This window comes from Lithobates pipiens, unplaced genomic scaffold (genome assembly GCF_037356315.1).
Source record: "Lithobates pipiens isolate NorthernLeopardFrog02 unplaced genomic scaffold, aLitPip1_a1.2 Scaffold_24, whole genome shotgun sequence".
Lineage (NCBI taxonomy): Eukaryota > Metazoa > Chordata > Amphibia > Anura > Ranidae > Lithobates > Lithobates pipiens.
The window spans coordinates 14,386,593-14,405,889 of NW_027507786.1; the positions used below are offsets into that span (position 1 = coordinate 14,386,593).

At 47.3% G+C, this 19,297-nt stretch overlaps 1 protein-coding gene across 1 annotated transcript in view; it reads left to right on the forward strand.

The window, feature by feature from the left end:
- SLC17A6 (solute carrier family 17 member 6) overlaps window positions 1–19,297 on the forward strand; it is a 119,318-nt gene that overhangs the window by 5,564 nt on the left and 94,457 nt on the right. The window lies entirely within an intron of this gene.

A 19,297-nucleotide genomic window follows, 5' to 3' on the forward strand; every position in this document is an offset into this window, starting at 1 on the left:
GTTGGTGATGGAACCATCCCATGTCCTGGTGAATATCTATCCTTAATTGGTGACTTTTTTCTAGAAATTTTCAATCAAACCGAATTTCAGTTCTCTTCATCGAAGACTCTTCCAATGCACTAGCATTATATATTTTTTTTATTTGGGCTACGATAATGGGCCAACCTTGTAATGGGCCAGCCAATGTATTTTATTTTTTTTATTTTTGCTTGATTTGTTTGATTTTTTTAAGACTCGTCAACCCTTCAATATTGAAAATTAAAACAAAAATAAAATTTTTAATAGTTTTTTTTTATGCTCAATATTGAAAATATTTTTGCTCAAAATTGAAAATGAAAGAAAACAAACAAAAAATTATATATTTTTATATATATATATATATATATATATATTTATTTATTTAAATTTTTTTTTGTTTTATGGCTTGTTATGCTCAACTCCGAAAATATTTTTGCTTAATATTGAACATAAAAAAAATAAAAAAATAAAAAAAAAAAAATATATATATATATATATATATTTTTTTTTTTTTTTTTTTTTTTTATCGCTTGTTATGCTCAACTCCGAAAATATTTTTGCTTAATATTGAACATTAAAAAAAAAAAGGATATAGTTATATAATTTGTTTTGTTTTATGACTTTCTTTTTATTTATTTATTTTTGCTCATATTCTCCTTCTCAGTAATTTTCAATAAATGCCCTTTGTCAAGGTGACCGTTAAACAAACATTGGTCAAAAATCAAATGGTAATTTCCTGTTCTTTGGCCGAATGTTGGGCCAATTTTTGCAACAATTAATATTTTACTGATGCTGGAAACTAAAATGAACACTACAGATTTCATTTTTTTTTTTTTAATGACTTGTTTTTCAACCTACACAGTAATTATCATAATTAATGCTGAGATCTGTGTCATCTACATGGACGATTGTTTAGTGTGCAGATCATGTGTGAAAATAAACCACAGTCACCATAGTTTACGCAGATGCTTGCTTGCTAGGCTTGGCTATGCACCAGTTCTGCTGAGCGAGACGCGTTTCATTCCAGACATGTTGGGTCTGTAGGTTGCAGATTGCCACCTCCGAAATCTGTGCCGGTTGTTTGCGGTGAATTCGCTAATGAGCCGATGTTTGAATGGGGGCTGATAAAATATTTTAGCTGTTGACAGATGGCATAAGAGATCTCAAATATATTTAACCCGAATCAGCAAATGTCCTTGAAGTGACCTTCAGGTTTTTGAGGTGTATTCCAAAGAGATGGCATGTGAAGGGTGGAATGGGGGTGTTGGATGGTGGTGCCTCCAAGCTGGGTTGGTTCGATGCTGCACATTTAGCCTGTCCTGTAGGCTTCTGCCTTTGACGAATCCTAAATGGGAACCAAAAATAAGTTGGCAATGGCATCTTCAAAATTTGTATCCTGAGAGGTTACTTCTAAGTTCACTTCAGAAATGATATTTTGGAGCCCACTGGGCTTAGTCACCGGCCATCTTTTGATTGGTGATTGCAATGGTAAGATCCTACCTGCCATAGGTCCTCTCTTTGTTATCACCCAACTTTAAAGCTTTTCTCTCAATTTTTCATAAATCAAAGTAGAGGATGGCAAGAAATACCAAGACAACTGCAATAGGCATGGCCTAAGAAAGATGGCCTCCTGAGAGGGTTACTACCAGGGCTGGACTGGGACAGAACTTTGGCCCTGGACTTCACCCAGACCGGCCCACTTACATTTTGAGTGTCCCATCAGCAATCCCTTACATCAGAGTGTCCCATCACCAGCCCCCTTTCATCAGAGTGTCCCATCAGCACCCTTTACATCAGAGTGTCCCATCACCAACCCCCTTACATCAGAGTGTCCCATCACCAACCCCCTTACATCAGAGTGTCCCATCACCAACCCCCTTTCATCAGAGTGGCCCACTGAGCCATTGGCCCACCGGGAAACTCCCGGTAGTCCCAATGGCCTGTACATGCCTGGTTACTACAAGAGCAATATGATAGGTCCCTCAGGTCTACATTGGTCACCCAATGGCTGGGTGTTTTTCACCAAGTATCTAATACATCCCCTGCCTTAAAGGTATGGCGTGTCCAAGACATTAATGGCACACATTGAAATATTGCCTTGCAAAAAGAAGAGCGCATCCAGGATTTAACCCATACTCATGGCACAATTATTGAAAACAACACGCTAGGTTCCATCATTGCCAATATTACACCTGAAATGGTCATCTTAGTGGCAGTGGCCATCAGATCCATCCAGATTGTTCTCTGTTTTATATTCATCTGTCTGATTAAACCAGATACATTGTCACATACCTGGTAGGAGGCCAAAGTGATGAGAGGGCTTCCTTTGCTGCTATGACCCAAGAACCCCTGAAGGTGGTGACAGGGAGTGCAAGGCTCCAAGAAGCATGGGTGCCAATAGACTGGTTTGCTGGTGGCTGCTCCAGGAAGTGTCCGAATGGGTAATTCTCAGGCAAGCAAGTGAGAATGTCAGCAGGAACACAAGGTATACTTGTAGTGTAACAGTTCAGGTTCAGCAGTGGGCAATGTGATGACACCCATAGTGGATGAGAGTGGTGCAGGATCATAGTGGTAGAGAGGAGCTGCAGTGGTGTGGTCAAGATTAAGATCCAGACTGAGGTCACACACACAGAGGATGGTAAGAGACAACAGCACGGTAAGGAGCCAGAGGCAGAGTCACACACCATGGTCAGGAGGAAAGGGGACAGCAGAATAGTCAGGAGGCAAGCCAGGGTCATACATGGTCGATCAAGAGAAGCAGAATACTTAAACGAGTGGAGGTCACAGCCAGTGGTCATGCAAAGTGGAAGTCCAGAAGCAAGCCAAGTGGGTAACAAGAAGTCAAGAAACACAGTCAAGCATAAGATCATCCAGCAATCCTTTGTTCCTGCTTCCTTCTTAAATGGTCATCCAAGTGGCAGTGGTCACCAGGTCTATACTGATTGTTCTCTGTTTTATCCTCACCTGTCTGGTTATGAAGTTTGGATTAGTTCTCAGGCAGACGGGTGAGGATGTCAGCCGGAACAACAGGTATATTTGTGGTGGAGAAGGTCAGGTTCAGCAGTAAGAGGTGTGATGACACCCATAGTGGACAAAAGTGGTGCAGGATCGAATTGGTAGAATGGAACTGGAGTGGTGTGGTCAAGATCAAGATCCAGACTGTGGTCATACATGGAGGGTTAATAAGATAAGAGACAATAGTGTGGATAGGAGCCAGAGCCAGGATCATACACCGTGATCAGGAGGATGGAGACAGCAAAATAGTCAGGAGCCAAGCCAGGGTCATGCATGGTTGATCAGGAGAAGCAGAGTACTTAAATGAGTGGAGGTCACAACCAGGGGTCAAACAAAGTGAAAGTCAGGAAGGAAGCCAAGTTGGTAACAAGAAGTCAGGATACACGGGTAACAAGGAACACAGGCAAGCTGAAGATCATCCAGCAATCCTTTGCCACTGGTTCCTCCTAAATGGTCATCTTAGCGGCAGTGGCTATCAGGTCCATCCAGATTGTTCTCTGTTTTATCATTACCTGATTATGAGGTTTGGGTTAAACCAGATACATTGTCATGTACCTGCATGATGGCCGAAGTGATGAGGGGGCTTCCTTTGCTGCTATGGACCAAGCACCCATTCAGGTCATGACAGGAAGTGCAAGGCTCAAAGAAGCATGGGTGCTGATGATCTGGTTTGCTGGTGGCTGCTCCACGAAATGTCCAACTAGCTAGTTCTCAGGCACTCGGGTGAGGATGTCAGCAGGAACACAAAGTAGGGCCTTCCTAATGCACGGGCAATGCCCAGGGGCCCCAGGTGCATGGGGACCCCATGATAATCTTGCATTACATCAGACTTTCCAACTGTCCTGGATTTGCCGGGACAATCAAAATATTTACTATGCTGTACTGGGATGGCCGTGTCCCAGGCAGCATTCTGGAACCCCCCCCGCCTGTACTGTACCCTTGGTGTTGATTCGTCTTTGATTTATGGAAAAAAAAAATTTGTTTAAAATAGATTTTATTGAACTTATAAATATATGTTTAATTCTATCAACTATTTATACATTAATATACTTTATGCATTAAAAACGTAAAAAAAAACAAGCCCTCACTGACCTCTGTAGCTGCAGGCACTGTGGAAGAATTCATCCTCAATGAAGCAGCGAAGTCTCTGCACTTTATACTTTAATTCTTGAGAGTAGGTGCATAAATTGGGGAGGCTGGTGTGGGCCCCGGTGCATTACTTTGCCCAGGGGCCCATGATGCTCTTAAGATGGCCCTGACACAAGGTACACTTCTGGTAGAGCGGGTCAGGTTCGGTAGTAGGCGGTGTGATGGCATCCATTGTGGTCGTGGATGAAGGTGGTGTCCCGGATCAAAGTACCAGGGAGGAACTGGAGTTGTGTGGTCGAGATCAAGATCAAAGCTGAGGTGGATTGAGATAAGTGACACCAGTGTGGTCAGCAGCCAGAACCAGGGTCATACAACTTGATCAGGAGGATGGAGACAGCAGAGTAGTCTGAAGCCAGAGCCAGGGTCATACATGGTTGATCAGGATCCAGACTGAGGTCATACACAGAGGGGGAGTAAGATAGGAGACGACAGCGTGGTCAGGAGCCAGAGCCAGGGTCATACATGGTTGATCAGGATCCAGACTGAGGTCATACACAGAGGGGGAGTAAAATAGGAGACAACAGCATGGTCAGGAGCCAGGGTCATGCATGGTTGACCAGGATCCATACTGAGGTCATACACAGAGGGGGAGTAAGATAGGAGACGACAGCGTGGTCAGGAGCCAGGGTCATACATGGTTGACCAGGATCCATACTGAGGTCATACACAGAGGGGGAGTAAAATAGGAGACAACAGCGTGGTCAGGAGCCAGGGTCATACATGGTTGACCAGGATCCAGACTGAGGTCATACACAGAGGGGGAGTAAGATAGGAGACGACAGCGTGGTCAGGAGCCAGGGTCATACATGGTTGACCAGGATCCAGACTGAGGTCATACACAGAGGGGAAGTAAGATAGGAGACAAAAGCATGGTCAGGAGTCAGAGCCAGGGTCATACACAATGATCAGGAGGATGGAGACAGCAAAATAGTCAGGAGCCAAGCCAGGGTCATGCATGGTTGATCAGGAGATGCAGAATCCTTTACCAGTGGAGGTCATAACCAAGGGTCAAGCAAATAGAAGTCTGAGTTGATAACACGAAGTCGGGATAAACGCAGGATACACGGGAGCAAGGAACACAGGTATGCTGAAGATCATCCAGCAATCTTCTGGCCACTCCTTTAAAAAGGGCATTTGGAGGCAGTTCTGAAATTGGACCAGGTTGGTGTGCGCCAATGTGCGCTCAATGCACCTGTATGCATCTTCGTTCAAATAAGCATGCCCACGCAGGATACTGGCAGAAGTGCCTGGCCTGTGTATTGGCACATGCGTCCTGACATACATCCTAGCTCAATCAACATCCTGCACAATCCCCGAGACTTGGTCAATAATGCAGATGGTGGTTACCAAGTTACGGTATATAAATGAATGTTTGGGGCGATTGTGCAGTAAATCTGTGTCAGAGTTTCTATCATTCGTTCAATCCCAGGATTTGCCAGATTTCGGTGAATGCAAGGTTTTGAGCTTTTTTGAACTGGTAGTTTTTGACAACGAGATCTCAGAAACGGGAGATCTCGGGGATGCACGATCTTGGAGCAGAAGTGTTAATCCACTTCCCTGAGAGCTCATTTCAGGGGTCCGGGTTCGAACAGTTCGTGGTGGATTAAACGTCACCAGATACATTCACACTCTACGTTCTTCGATGCGGCTGGCCCTTATCATACATGCGTTACCATTCATTTCTTCCTAACGTGGCATGCCGGAAAGCGACGTGGAAAGCTTTTTTTTATGCACCACTTCCCTGATAAACTGCAATGCAGAGTTGTGAAGGTTTCCCGCACCCCAGGGTTAGAAGGTTCATGGTAAGTCTTGAGTTTTAGGGTTTTATTGTGTTATGTGATGGTTGCATTTTCCAGTCCGGGTTATCTTCTAGTAGAACTGTGGCCAGGATATGGATAGTCAATTATTTACACATTCTTACAAGCATTAAAAACGTAAAAAAAAAAAAAAAAAGCCCTCACTGACCTCTGTAGCTGCGGGCACTGTGGAAGAATTCATCCTCGGTGAAGCAGTGAAGCCTCAGCACTCTGCTATCCTCTCTTCCTGTGCACATTAGGGATTAGTAGATTGTTGGCCAGCTTCTGCTGAAAGAGGGGAGCTGAGCTGCTGATCTCTACTGGGAAGGGAGAGCTAAGCTGCTGAGTTACTGCTGGGAGGGGAAGAAGGGTGAGCTGCTGAGTCACTGCTCAGAGGGAGGGAGCTGAGCTGCTGAGTCACTGCTGGGAAGGGGAAGAAGGGTGAGCTGCTGAGTCACTGCTCAGAGGGAGGGAGCTGAGATGCTGAGTCACTGCTGGGAGGGGAAAAAGGGTGAGCTGCTGTGTCACTGCTCAGAGGGGGTAGCTGAGCTGCTGAGTCACTGCTGGGAGGGGAAGAAGGGTGAGCTGCTGTGTCACTGCTCAGAGGGGGTAGCTGGGCTGCTGAGTCACTGCTGGGAGGGGAAGAAGGGTGAGCTGCTGATTCACTGCTGGGAGGGTGGAGCTGAGCTGCTGAGTCACTACTGGGAGGGGAAGAAGGGTGAGCTGCTGAGTCACTGCTCGAAGGGGGGGGGGAGCTGAACTGCCGAGTCACTGCTGGGAGGGGAAAAAGGGTGAGCTGCTTTGTCACTGCTCAGAGGGGGGAGCTGAGCTGCTTTGTCAATGCTTGGAGCTGAGCTACTGAGTCTGGGCTGGAAAAGATGACAAGAATGAGCTAAGTTTTTGTGTTACTGAGAAGGGAGCATAGTGAGCTGATCTACTGAGTCACGTCTTGGATAGGGGAGCTGAGCTGCTGAGTTACTTCTGTGATAAGGGAGCAAAAGTGCTGAGACAAGGCTTCAAAGAGATAGCAGGGTGAGCTGAGCTGCTGAGTCTCTGCGGGGAGGGGGAGCTGAGCTGCTGAGTCACTGCTGGGGGGGGGGGGTTGAGCTTCTGAGTTGCTGCTGGGGGGGAGCTTCTGAGTTTGGGCTGGGCATGAGGATAAGAATGAGCTAAGCTGTTGTGTTACTGAGAAGGGAGCATGGTGAGCTGATCTACTGAGTCACATCCTGGATAGGGGAGCTGTACTGTGGAGTCAATGCTTCAAAGAGATAGCACGGTGAGATGAGCTGCTGAGTCAATGCCAGGAGGGGGAACAGGGAACAGGGGGAGCTGCTGAGTCTCTGCGGGGAGGAGGAACAGGGGGAGCTGCTGAGTCTCTGCAGGGAGGGGGAACAGGGGGAGCTGCTGAGTCTCTGCAGGGAGGGGGAACAGGGGGAGCTGCTGAGTCACTGCGGGGAGGGGGGAGCTGAGCTGCTGTTAGAGAAATTGTATGCATGCTTATAAAAAGATAGCAGGGTAAGCTGAGCTGCAGAGTCAATGCCAGGAGGGGGAATGGGGAGCTGCTGAGTCACTGCTGGGAGGGGGGAGCTGAGCTGCTGAGTTACTTATGTGATAAGGGAGCTAAACTGTTGAGACAACACTTCAAAGTATCAGGGTGAGCTGAGCTGCTGAGTCTCTGCTGGGAAAGGGGGGGGGGGGCTGAGCTACTGAGTCTGTGCTGTAAAAGTTGACAAGAATCAGCTAAGCTGTTGGGTAACTGAGAGGGGAGCATGGCGAGCCGATCTACTGAGTCACACCTAGGATAGGAGAGCTGAGCTGCTGAGTTACTTCTGGGATAGAGGAGCTGAACTGTTGAGTTAATGCCAGGAGGGAGGACAGGGGGAGCTGCTGGGTCTGTGCTGGGGGGAGGGAGCTGAGCTGCTGAGTCACTGCTGGGAGGGGGGAGCTGAGCTGCTTACTCTGTGCTGCTGAGTGAATGCCAGGAGGGGGAGAATGGTGAGCTGCTGAGTCCCTGCTGGGAGGGGGGAAGACAATAGTGAGCTAAGCAGTTGTGTTACTGAGAAGGGAGCATAGTGAGCTGATCTACTGAGTTACTTCTTGGATAGGGGAGCTGAACTATTGAATGAAAGCTTCAAAGAGATAGCAGGGTGAGCTAAGCTGCTGAGCTAATACCAGGAGGAGTAGAAGGGTGAGTGGTGGGTCTCTGTAGAGAGGGGGGGCTGAGCTGCTGAGTCACTGCTGGAAGGGGGAAGCTGAGCTGCAGAGTTTGTGCTGAAAAAGAATGATCTAAGCTGTGTTACTGAGAAGGGAGCATAGTGAGCCGATCTACTGAGTCACATCTGGGAGAGGGGAGCTGAGCTTCTGAGTCACTGCTGGGAGAGGGGAGCTGAGCTACTGAGTCACTGCTGGGAGAGGGGAGCTGAGCTACTGAGTCACTGCTGGGAGAGGGGAGCTGAGCTTCTGAGTCACTGCTGGGAGAGGGGAGCTGAGCTACTGAGTCACTGCTGGGAGAGGGGAGCTGAGCTACTGAGTCACTGCTGGGAGAGGGGAGCTGAGCTACTGAGTCACTGCTGGGAGAGGGGAGCTGAGCTTGGGAGAGGGAAGCTGAGCTTCTGAGTCTCTGCTGGGAGAGCGGAGCTGAGCTGCCGAGTCACTGCTGGGAGAGGGGAGCTGAGCTGCCGAGTCACTGCTGGGAGAGGGGAGCCGAGCTGCCGAGTCACTGCTGGGAGAGGGGAGCTGAGCTGCCGAGTCACTGCTGGGAGAGGGGAGCTGAGCTGCCGAGTCACTGCTGGGAGAGGGGAGCTGAGCTGCCGAGTCACTGCTGGGAGAGGGGAGCTGAGCTGCTGAGTTATTTCTGGGATAGGGGAGCTGTACTGTGGAGTCAATGCTTCAAAGAAATAGCAGGGTGAGCTGAGCTGCTGAGTCAATGCCAGGCAAAAGAAAAGGGTGAGTCTCTGTATCTACTGGGAGGGGGGAGCCTATCCGTTGAGGCATTGCTGAAATAGGGGAGCTGTGCTGCTGAGTTACTGCTGGGATAGGTGAGCTGAGCTGCTGTGTCACTACTGGGAGGGGGGAGCTTATCTGCTGAGTTTCTGCTAGACCTGGGAAGTAGAGGCGGCTCCACTGCTGAAATGAAAGTGAAAGTGTTTTTGCTGAAAACATTGAAAATGAATTACTCCGCAGTTCCTGCAGCTACAGAGGCCAGTGAGGGCTTGTGTTGGATGGTATTTACTGCCTGTTGGTAATATGTGACTGCCCACCCCCCTGGCCCTAAGTTGCACTTTAAGTGCTACAATCAATTTTAGTGTTAAGGTCATGAATAAGTGTTAAGGTTCTAGTAGAGTTTTGAGGCTGGGTGAACGTCTCTGATGATGTGACTTTCTCATGTTTTTGGCCAGGAATCACATCCCTCCTTCCCCCATATGGTCTTATTTTCCCTTCCTGACTCGGTTATGGAAGATTGATGTGGCTGAAAATTGTAATTCTACAACCTCCCCGGCCGTTGCCGATGCCAATATTACAACAGCCGTGACACGGAATTAAGCAGCAGTAATAAATTAAATTACACGGGGCACAGATGTACCAGGCGCACACCTGCCACCGCATGTTCAGGACCCCGTGCAGGAGAATATTCATTGGCAATGTGTCAGGGGACGGACCAGCTGATGTGGGCTTGGGGGCCCGGGGGGGGGGGGGGAGGGGATGGGGGGTTGTTGTTAGAAGCCTTCCAGCTTCAGCTCTACAGCACACCGTCCTCTCCTCAAAATATCCAGAACTGAGGGATCTATGAAATATTATATCTATAAGATATCAGAGAATCTATAGACCTCCCATAGATACATTATATTGCCAAAAGTATTGGGACACCCGCCTTTACACACACATGAAATTTAATGGCACCCCAGTCTTAGTCCGGAGGGTTCAATATTGAGTTGGCCCCGCCCTTTGCAGCTATAACAGCTTCAACTCTTCTGGGAAGGCCGTCCAGAAGGTTTAGGAGTGTGTCTATGGGAATGTGTGACCATTCTTCCAGAAGGGCATTTGTGAGGTCAGGCACTGATGTTGGGCGAGAAGGCCTGGCTCACATTCTCCACTCTATTTCATCCCAAAGGTGTTCTATGTGGGGTTTAGGTCAGGACTCTGTGCAGGCCAGTCAAGTTCCTCCACTCCAAACTCGCTCATCCATGTCTTTATGGACCTTGCTTTGTGCACTGATCCAAATCATTTGGTGGAGGGGGGGATTATGGTGTGGGGGGTTGTTTTTCGGGGGGTGGGTTGTGCCCCTTAGTTCCAGTGAAGGGAACTCATAAGACCCCAGCATACCAAGACACTTCGGACAACTTTTTGGAAACAGTTTGGGGACGGCCCCTTCCTGTTCCAAAATGATTGCCCCCCAGGGCACAAAGCAAGGTCCATAAAGAACCGGCATTGGAAGCTGGTCTGGTTCACATGTGATGTGGTTCAAAACGCATCCGATTCCCATATATGTGAACCAAGCCAAGTGTAATCTGCTTGTATTTTGCCTTCCCTGGTTCCCCCCTCCCCCTCATCAACATGCTAGCAAAAATTATTATATATAACCTTTCCCTTTTCATTAAATATCATATTTTAGACCCAGTGACATCATCACCGGGTCTTTATGTTTCTCTATGCAATGCAGGCAGATCATGGCTGGTAGGAGGAGCCAGCAGGGGGCTGGACATAACTTCCTGATGACATCCCAGACCCCGGCCTCAGTACTTCTCTCAAGAGCCCGCAGTCCTGATGCAAGCAATGGGAGGAAATTTCAAAATGTCTTGACATCATTCTGGAGGAGTGGATGTTCCTGACAAGGCTGCTGTCCACAAGTACCTCCTGTGCTCCTTCATACAGAGCGGGAGGCGCTCTAATAAAGGAGGTGGGTTACTGGGCAAGTCACCAGGTGAAAACAGAAGGGAGGAAAAGCCTACAGAAGAAAACTAATGCAGCCACCACATCTGATGATTGCTAAGCTGCAACATATCATTTTTTGGGGGTTTTGGGTTTAATATCACTTGAACCACCTCAAACTCCTGTTATAGCTGAAAGACAGTTACAGTGCAGCTTTCTCCTTCCGGGGGGCGTCCGTGGATGTCCTCCCAGAAACACAACCCCCCCACCCACCCCCTGGGCAACACATCCGACACGCTTTGTGATTGCTGTGTCCTTCGGATTATCAGTGCTGCCCCATCAGTGCCTATCAGTCCCCCCTATCAGTGCTCATCAGTGCCCATCATTGCTGCCTATGAGTGCCACCTATCAGTGCTCACCAGTGCCCATCATTGCCGCCTATCAGTGCCTCCTCATCAGTGCAGCCTATTAGTGCTCATCATTGCCACCTATCAGTGCCTTCTCATCAGTGCAGCCTATTAGTGCTCATCAGTGCCTCCTTATCAGTGCTCATCAGTGCAGCCTATCAGTGCCCACCATTGCCACCTATCAGTGCTCATCAGTGCAGCCTATCAGTGCCCATCATTGCCACCTATCAGTGCCTTCTCATCAGTGCAGCCTATTAGTGCTCATCAGTGCCTCCTTATCAGTGCTCATCAGTGCAGCCTATCAGTGCTCATCAGTGCAGCATATCAGTGCTCATCACTGCCTCCTTATTAGTGCAGCCTATCAGTGCTCATCAGTGCAGCCTATAAGTGCTCATCAGTGCCTCCTTATCAGTGCAGCCTATCAGTGCCTCCTCATCAGTGGAGCGTATCAGTGCCTCCTCATCAGTGGAGCATATCAGTGTTCATCAGTGCAGACTCATTAGTGCAGTTTATCCATACCCATCAGTGCAGCCTCATCAGTGCCACTATTAGTGCTCATCAGTGCTGCCTATCAGTGCCACCTATCAGTGCTCATCAGTGCAGACTATCAGTGCCCATCAGTGCAGCCTCATCAGTGTCACCTATCAGTGCCCATCAGTGCAGCCTCATCAGTGTCACCTATCGGTGCCCATCAGTGCAGCCTCATCAGTGTCACCTATCGGTGCCCATCAATGCAGCCTATCAGTGCTTATCAGTGCTGCCTATCAGGTTCCATCAGTGCCGCCTATCAGTGCCCATCAGTATAGCCTCATCAGTGCCGCCTATCAGTGCCCATCAGTGCCTCCTCATCAGTGCCACCTATCAGTGCTCATCAGTGCAGACTATCAGTGCCCATCAGTGCAGCCTCATCAGTGTCGCCTATCAGTGCAGCCTATCGGTGCCCATCAATGCAGCCTATCAGTGCCCATCAGTGTAGCCTCATCAGTGCCTCATCATCAGTGCCACCTATCAGTGCCCATCAGTGTAGCCTCATCAGTGCCGCCTATCAGTGCCCATCAATGCAGCCTATCAGTGCTGCCTATCAGGTTCCATCAGTGCCGCCTATCAGTGCTCATCAATGAAGGAGAAAAATTACTTATATGCAAAGTTTTATTACAGAAACAAAATATCTTTTATTTTTTTTATTTCTTCACATTTTGTTTTAGTTTATTTAGCAAAAAAAAACAAAAAAAAACAAAAAAATGAATACCACTAAAGAAAGCTCTATTTGTGTGAACAAAATGATAAACATGTCGTTTGTGTACAGTGTTGTATGACCGCGCAATTGTCATTCAAAGCGTAAGAGCGCTGAAAGCTGAAAAATCGGCCTGGGCAGGAAAGGGGGGGGGGGGGGGGTAATAGAGCCCGGCGTTGAAGTGGTCACATATCAGCTGTAGGTGGACTGGCCCTTTAATAGTGTCATGGCCCCCAATGATTGTCCTTCCCCCGGTAGACCGGCACGTTATCCTTTGGCTCTCTATGTTGGTGAATAGGAAGCGGATTTCCTGTAATAAAGCTTGTTGTTGTCCTCGCCATCAATGTAATACAAAGCAGCATTAAGTAGTCCTGATGAAGAGGCCGATCAATAGGCGTTCTGCGCAGGGGGGGGGGGGGGGGGGATTTTCATTGAAAAGCTGAACTGACCGCAGACACGAGTGCTCTTTGTATTTTCAGGGTCTTTTTAAAAAAGCTCAGAGAGCCCCCCCCCTCCCCCGCCCCAGCCTGCCACACTCCAAAAGCCTAATCCCCACTCACCCCATGCTACTTACCATATGCTCCACGCCGCGTCCATTGTCTCCCCCCCCACTAATATAGACATTTCCCCCATTTAATGAACCACCGGGGAATACGTTCAATATAGCCGGGCCTCAGATGTCTGTCGGCGCTAAATGAAAGGAGATTTTTTTTTTCTCTTTAATCTTTTTTTTTTTTTAATCAGATGCGAAGGTGAAAAAGATTTATTTTAGCATTTTAATGCGGAAAAAAAAAAAAAGAAAAAAGCTTCAAAAAAAAAAAATAATTAAAATAAATAACAGCCATTGATCAGAGAAAAAAAAACTAATAATTGCGTAGTGCTCACCGTGCTTCGCGTCTTCTTCATTTGTATGTAATGGCGGCTCGGCGCTCAGAGCACGGAACGTAACGTTTTTTTTAATCAGATCTGAAGGCTAAAAGATTTATTTTAGCAATTTAATGCGAAAAAAAAAGAGAAAAACACTTAAAAAAATTAAAATAAAATAAATAACAGCCATTGCTCAGAGAAAAAATAATTGCGTAGTGCTCACCGTGCGTCACGTCTTAATTTGTATGTAATGGCGGCCTGGCGCTCAGAGCAGGGAACGCAATGTTTTTTTAAACAGATCCGAAGGTGAAAAGATTTATTTTAGCAATTTAATGCGAATAAAAAAAAAGGCTTAAAAAAAAATAAATAAAAAAAATAAAAGCCATTGATCAGAGAAAAAAATAATAATTGCGTAGTGCTCACCATGCGTTGCGTCTTCTTCATTTGTATGTAATGGCGGCCTGGCGCTCAGAGCACTGAACGTAACGTTTTTTTAATCAGATCCAAAGGTGAAAAGATTTATTTTAGCAATTTAATGCGAAAAAAAAAAAGAGAAAAACGCTGAAAAAAATAAAAATAAAATAAAATAAATAACAGCCATTGCACAGACAAAAAGTAATAACTGCGTAGTGCTCATCGTGTGTCGCGTCTTCACTTATATGTAATTGTGGCCCGGCGCTCAGAGCACAGAGCGCAACGTTTTTTTAATCAGATCCGAAGGTGAAAAGATTTATTTTAGCATTTTAGAAAAATGCTTAAAAATAAATAAATAAATAAATAACAGCCATTGATCAGAGAAAAAATAATAATTGCGTAGTGCTCACCGTGCGTCACGTCTTCTTCATTTGTATGTAATGGCGGATCGGCGCTCAGAGCACGGAACGCAAAGTTTGTCTAAGATTATCTGCCCGGTCCCTGCCCAACCCCCGGGATCAAATGATCTCATAGAAGGGAAATTATACTTTTTATTTTTATTTTATTTTTATTATTATTTTATCCTTTTATTAACCACTTGCTTACTGGGCACTTAAACCCCCCTCCTGCCCAGACCAATTTTCAGCTTTCAGCGCTGATGCACTTTGAATGACAATTGCGCGGTCATACAACACTGTACCCAAATGACATTTTTATCATTTTTTTCCCACAAATAGAGCTTTCTTTTGGTGGTATTTAATCACAGCTCGGAGTTTTATTTTTTGCTAAACAAACAAAAAAAGATGCAAAAAAAATAAAAAAATCATGTTTAATAGTTTGTTATAAAATTTTGCAAACAGGTCATTTTTCTCCTTCATTGAAATGCGCTGATGAGGCGGCACTGGTGGGCACTGATAGGCTGCACTGGTGGGCGCTGATAGGCTGCACTGGTGGGCGCTGATAGGCTGCACTGGTGGGCGCTGATAGGCACAGTTAAGGCGGCACTAATAGGCACAGATGAGGTGGCACCGATAGGCACAGATAAGGCAGTACTGATGGGCACAGATAAGGCGGCACTGATGGGCAAAGATGGGCACAGATAAGATGGCACTGATGGGTGGCACTGATAGGTACCACTGATAGATGGGACTGATGGGCACTGAGAGGTGGCACTGATAGGTGGCTCTGATAGGTGGTACTGCTGGGCGGCACTGCTGGGCACTGGTAGATGACACTGATGGGCACGGATATGTGGCACTGGGGTGCAGCACTGTTGTTGAGGCAGATTGTGGGCACTGATAGTTGGCACTGTGGGCACTGATAGGTGGCACTGTGGGCACTGATGGGGGGCACTTTTTAAATATTTGGGTGGCACTGGCAGGGGGCAGGTGGGCACTGATAAGCTGGCCGTGATCGGGACTGATGTCCCGATCACGGCTGCCGGTGATTGGCTTTTTTTTTTCTCCTCGCACTGTCAGCGCGAGGAGGAATAATAGCCGATTACCGGCTCCGTTATATCACATGATCAGCTGTCATTGGCTGACAGCTGATCACGTGGTAAGGGGTCGGGATCGATCCTTTGCTCCGATCCGTGATCAGGCGAGTCTCATAGACTCGCTGATCACAGAGCGCGCCGCACGCGCCCCTCAGGGGGCACGCAGGCCGCTCGTGCACAGGACGACGTCAATAGACGTAGTCCCGGCAAAGCAGGTCCGCGCTGTAGCCGTCATTCGGCTATAGCGCGGGTCTCTAGTGGTTAAATATAAATGAGAAACTCCCGGCCTTCCCTCCAGTCTTGCACGGTTGTGCCGGCTCCTCTCCTAGACTGAAATTATGTTCTCTGATTTCACCGCACGCTGTGAGCTTCTCACAATGTGCATTGGAAGCTGTAAGACAGATAGAGCCCCGCCTCCTTTCCTGGCTGGAGGACGTCCAGTATCATCTAGCCCAGGGGGGTTTCCAAACTGCGGCACAGGGGCCAACTCCGACCTACTACAATATTCAGGCGGGGGCTGGAGGTAGTGACATGTCCTCGATGTGCACAGATCAGGGATTCAGGTCAGAAGAGGCTGCCTATGGTCTATGCTTCGATCTGATGTAAGGGGGAACTCTGATGTAAAGGGGGGATGGGGATCCTGATATAAGGGAGACTCTGCTGTAAGGGGGGGGGACTTTAATAGGGACCCTGATGTAGAGTGGAACTCTGATAGTGTCCAGTGGCAGCCCATACATTAAGGGCGCCCCCCTCTATCCACAGCCACCACCCCCTATTCATGCGCCCGGCCCCTTTTAGGACGTTGGGCGCATAATTCCTCCACCGTGGGGGGTTTAAGCACCTGATAGGAGCCAGAGGCTCCAATAGGCTTCCAAATAGGGTGGGCTCCGGGCGCAGAGCATTGCGCTACAAGCCCACCCAGGTGTTACAACAGCAAATCACTGTTGCAACACTGATCCTCAATCTGGCCAATCAGAAGCGGGTCCTGTTTTCTGATTGGCCCAAAAAGAGAAGAGTCCCGATTGGCCGCCGAGGAGGAGGGAGGAAACGGAAGCCGTCCCGATGCCCATGGAGAGCAGGGGAAGGGAAGCCACCGGTGAAGCCCGGAAGAAGCGCTGCCCACCATAGATAGGGTAAGTGCTCCAAGCCCGACTGACCAGGGGGGTGATACCGGCTGCCACTGACAGGGTCTGTGATGTTAGGGGGGATTCCGATGGGGATTTTGATGTTAGGGGTGATTCTGATGGGGATTTTGATGTTAGGGGGGATTCTGATGGGGATCTTGATGTTAGGGGGGATTCTGGTGGGGATCTTGATGTTAGGGGGGATTCTGATGGGGATCTTGATGTTAGGGGGGTTTCTGATAGGGATCTTGATGTTAGGGGGGATTCTTATGGAGATCTTGATGTTAGGGGGGATTCTGATGGGGATTCTGATGGTGATCTTGGTGTTAGGGGGGATTCTGATGGGGATCTTGATATTAGAGGGGATTCTGGCGGGGATTTTGATGTTAGGGGGGATTCTGGTGGGGATTTTGATGTTAGGGGGGATTCTGGTGGGGATCTTGATATTAGAGGGGATTCTGGCAGGGATTTTGATGTTAGGGGGGATTCTGGTGGGGATTTTGATGTTAGGGGGGATTCTGGTGGGGATCTTGATGTTAGGGGGGATTCTGATAGGGATCTTGATGTTAGGGAGGATTCTGATGGGGATCTTGATGTTAGGGGGGATTCTGGTGGGGATCTTGATGTTAGGGGGGATTCTGGTGGGGATCTTGATGTTAGGGAGGATTCTGATGGGGATCTTGATGTTAGGAGGGATTCTGATGGGGATCTTGATGTTAGGAGGGATTCTGATGGGGATCTTGATGTTAGGGGGGATTCTGATGGGGATATTGATGTTAGGGGGGATTCTGATGGGGATATTGATGTTAGGGGGGATTCTGATAGGGATCTTGATGTTAGGGGGATTCTGATAGGGATCTTGATGTTAGGGGGATTCTTATAGGGATCTTGATGTTAGGGGGATTCTTATGGAGATCTTGGTGTTAGGGGAGATTCTGGTGGGGATCTTGATGTTAGGGGGGATTCTGATAGGGATCTTGATGTTAGGGGGATTCTTATAGGGATCTTGATGTTAGGGGGATTCTGATAGGGATCTTGATGTTAGGGGGATTCTTATAGGGATCTTGATGTTAGGGGGATTCTTATGGAGATCTTGACATTAGGGGGGATTCTGATGGTGATCTTGGTGTTAGGGGAGATTCTGGTGGGGATCTTGATGTTAGGGGAGATTCTGGTGGGGATCTTGATGTTAGGGGAGATTCTGGTGGGGATCTTGATGTTAGGGGGGATTCTGGTGGGGATCTTGATGTTAGGGGAGATTCTGGTGGGGATCTTGATGTTAGGGGGGATTCTGGTGGGGATCTTGATGTTAGGGGGGATTCTGATGGGGATCTTGATGTTAGAGGGGATTCTGATGGGGATCTTGATGTTAGGGGGGATTCTGGTGGGGATCTTGATGTTAGGGGGGATTCTGATGGGGATCTTGATGTTAGGGGGGATTCTGGTGGGGATCTTGATGTTAGAGGGGATTCTGATGGGGATCTTGACATTAGGGGGGATTCTGATGGTGATCTTGGTGTTAGGGGAGATTCTGGTGGGGATCTTGATGTTAGAGGGGATTCTGATGGGGATCTTGATGTTAGGGGGGATTTTGATGGGGATCTTGATGTTAGGGGGGATTTTGATGGGGGATCTTGATGTTAGGGGGATCTTGATGTTAGAAACTGTAGATTTTTTTTTAAACGTCACCTATGGAGATTTTTTACGTGTCAAAGTTTGTCGCCGTCTCATGAGTGTTTGCGCAATTTTGAAGAATGAAATGTTGAGTATCAATTTACTCGGCATAACATTATATGTAGCACTAACCCCCTAAGGAGCTGCTGGTTATTTTTGGGGTTACCGTTACCCTCCTTTCTCCTTGTGGCACGTCTAGGGGATGTCCCATGGTAGACGGCCCAGTAACTTGAGACTAACAATAGATCCACTTGAATGGATTTTATTTGCAAACTTCAACCATTGAACAGTCTTAACTTGGGATCAGAGGGTTGGGAAGGAATTCAGGTTCTCTTAATGTCAAAGTCTATAAACATTAAGGAACTTGCTCACTTTGACTGCATCCAGAGAATAGCCATTCGCAGCTGGATGATCCCTCAGGTTGGACAGTCCCTCTCTCACAAGGCCTCGCAGCCAACAAGGTGCTTCCTCAGGAACAAAGTCTTTGTCACAGACGTTGTAGAACACGTAGGAATCTAAGCTTTAGAACACTTGTAGGATATCTGGATCTCTCAGCCCACTTGGCGATATCCACAAGACCGGATTCTCTCGGTTACTTCAGCCCTTCCAGGCTCTTGTTAACCACTTTAAGACCGGACCATTTTGCTGGTAAATGACCAGAGGTCTTTTTACACTTTGGCACTGCGCTGCTTTAACTGGTAATTGCGCGGTCATGCAATGTTGTACCCAAACAAAATTTGCGTCCTTTTCTTCCCACAAATAGAGCTTTCTTTTGATGGTATTTGATTGCCTCTGCGATTTTTATTTTTTGCGATATAAACGTAAAAAGACCGCAAATTTTGAAAAAAAATGATATTTTCTACTTTTTGTTATTAGAAAAATCCAATAAACTCAATTTTAGTCATACATTTAGGCCAAAATGTATTCAGCCACATGTCTTTGGTAAAAAAAAAGTCAATAATTGTATATTTATTGGTTTGCGCAAAAGTTGTCACATCTACAAACTAAGGTACGTTTTCTGGAATTTACGCAGCTTTTAGTTTACGACTGCCTATCTCATTTCTTGAGGTGCTAAAATGGCAGGGCAGTACAAAACCCCCCCAAATGACCCCATTTTGGAAAGTAGACCCCCTAAGGAAATTGATAAGAGGCATGTTGAGCCCATTGAATATTTTATTTTTTTGCCTCAAGCGATTGAATAATGACAAAAAAAAAATTTTTTTTTTTTTTTTACA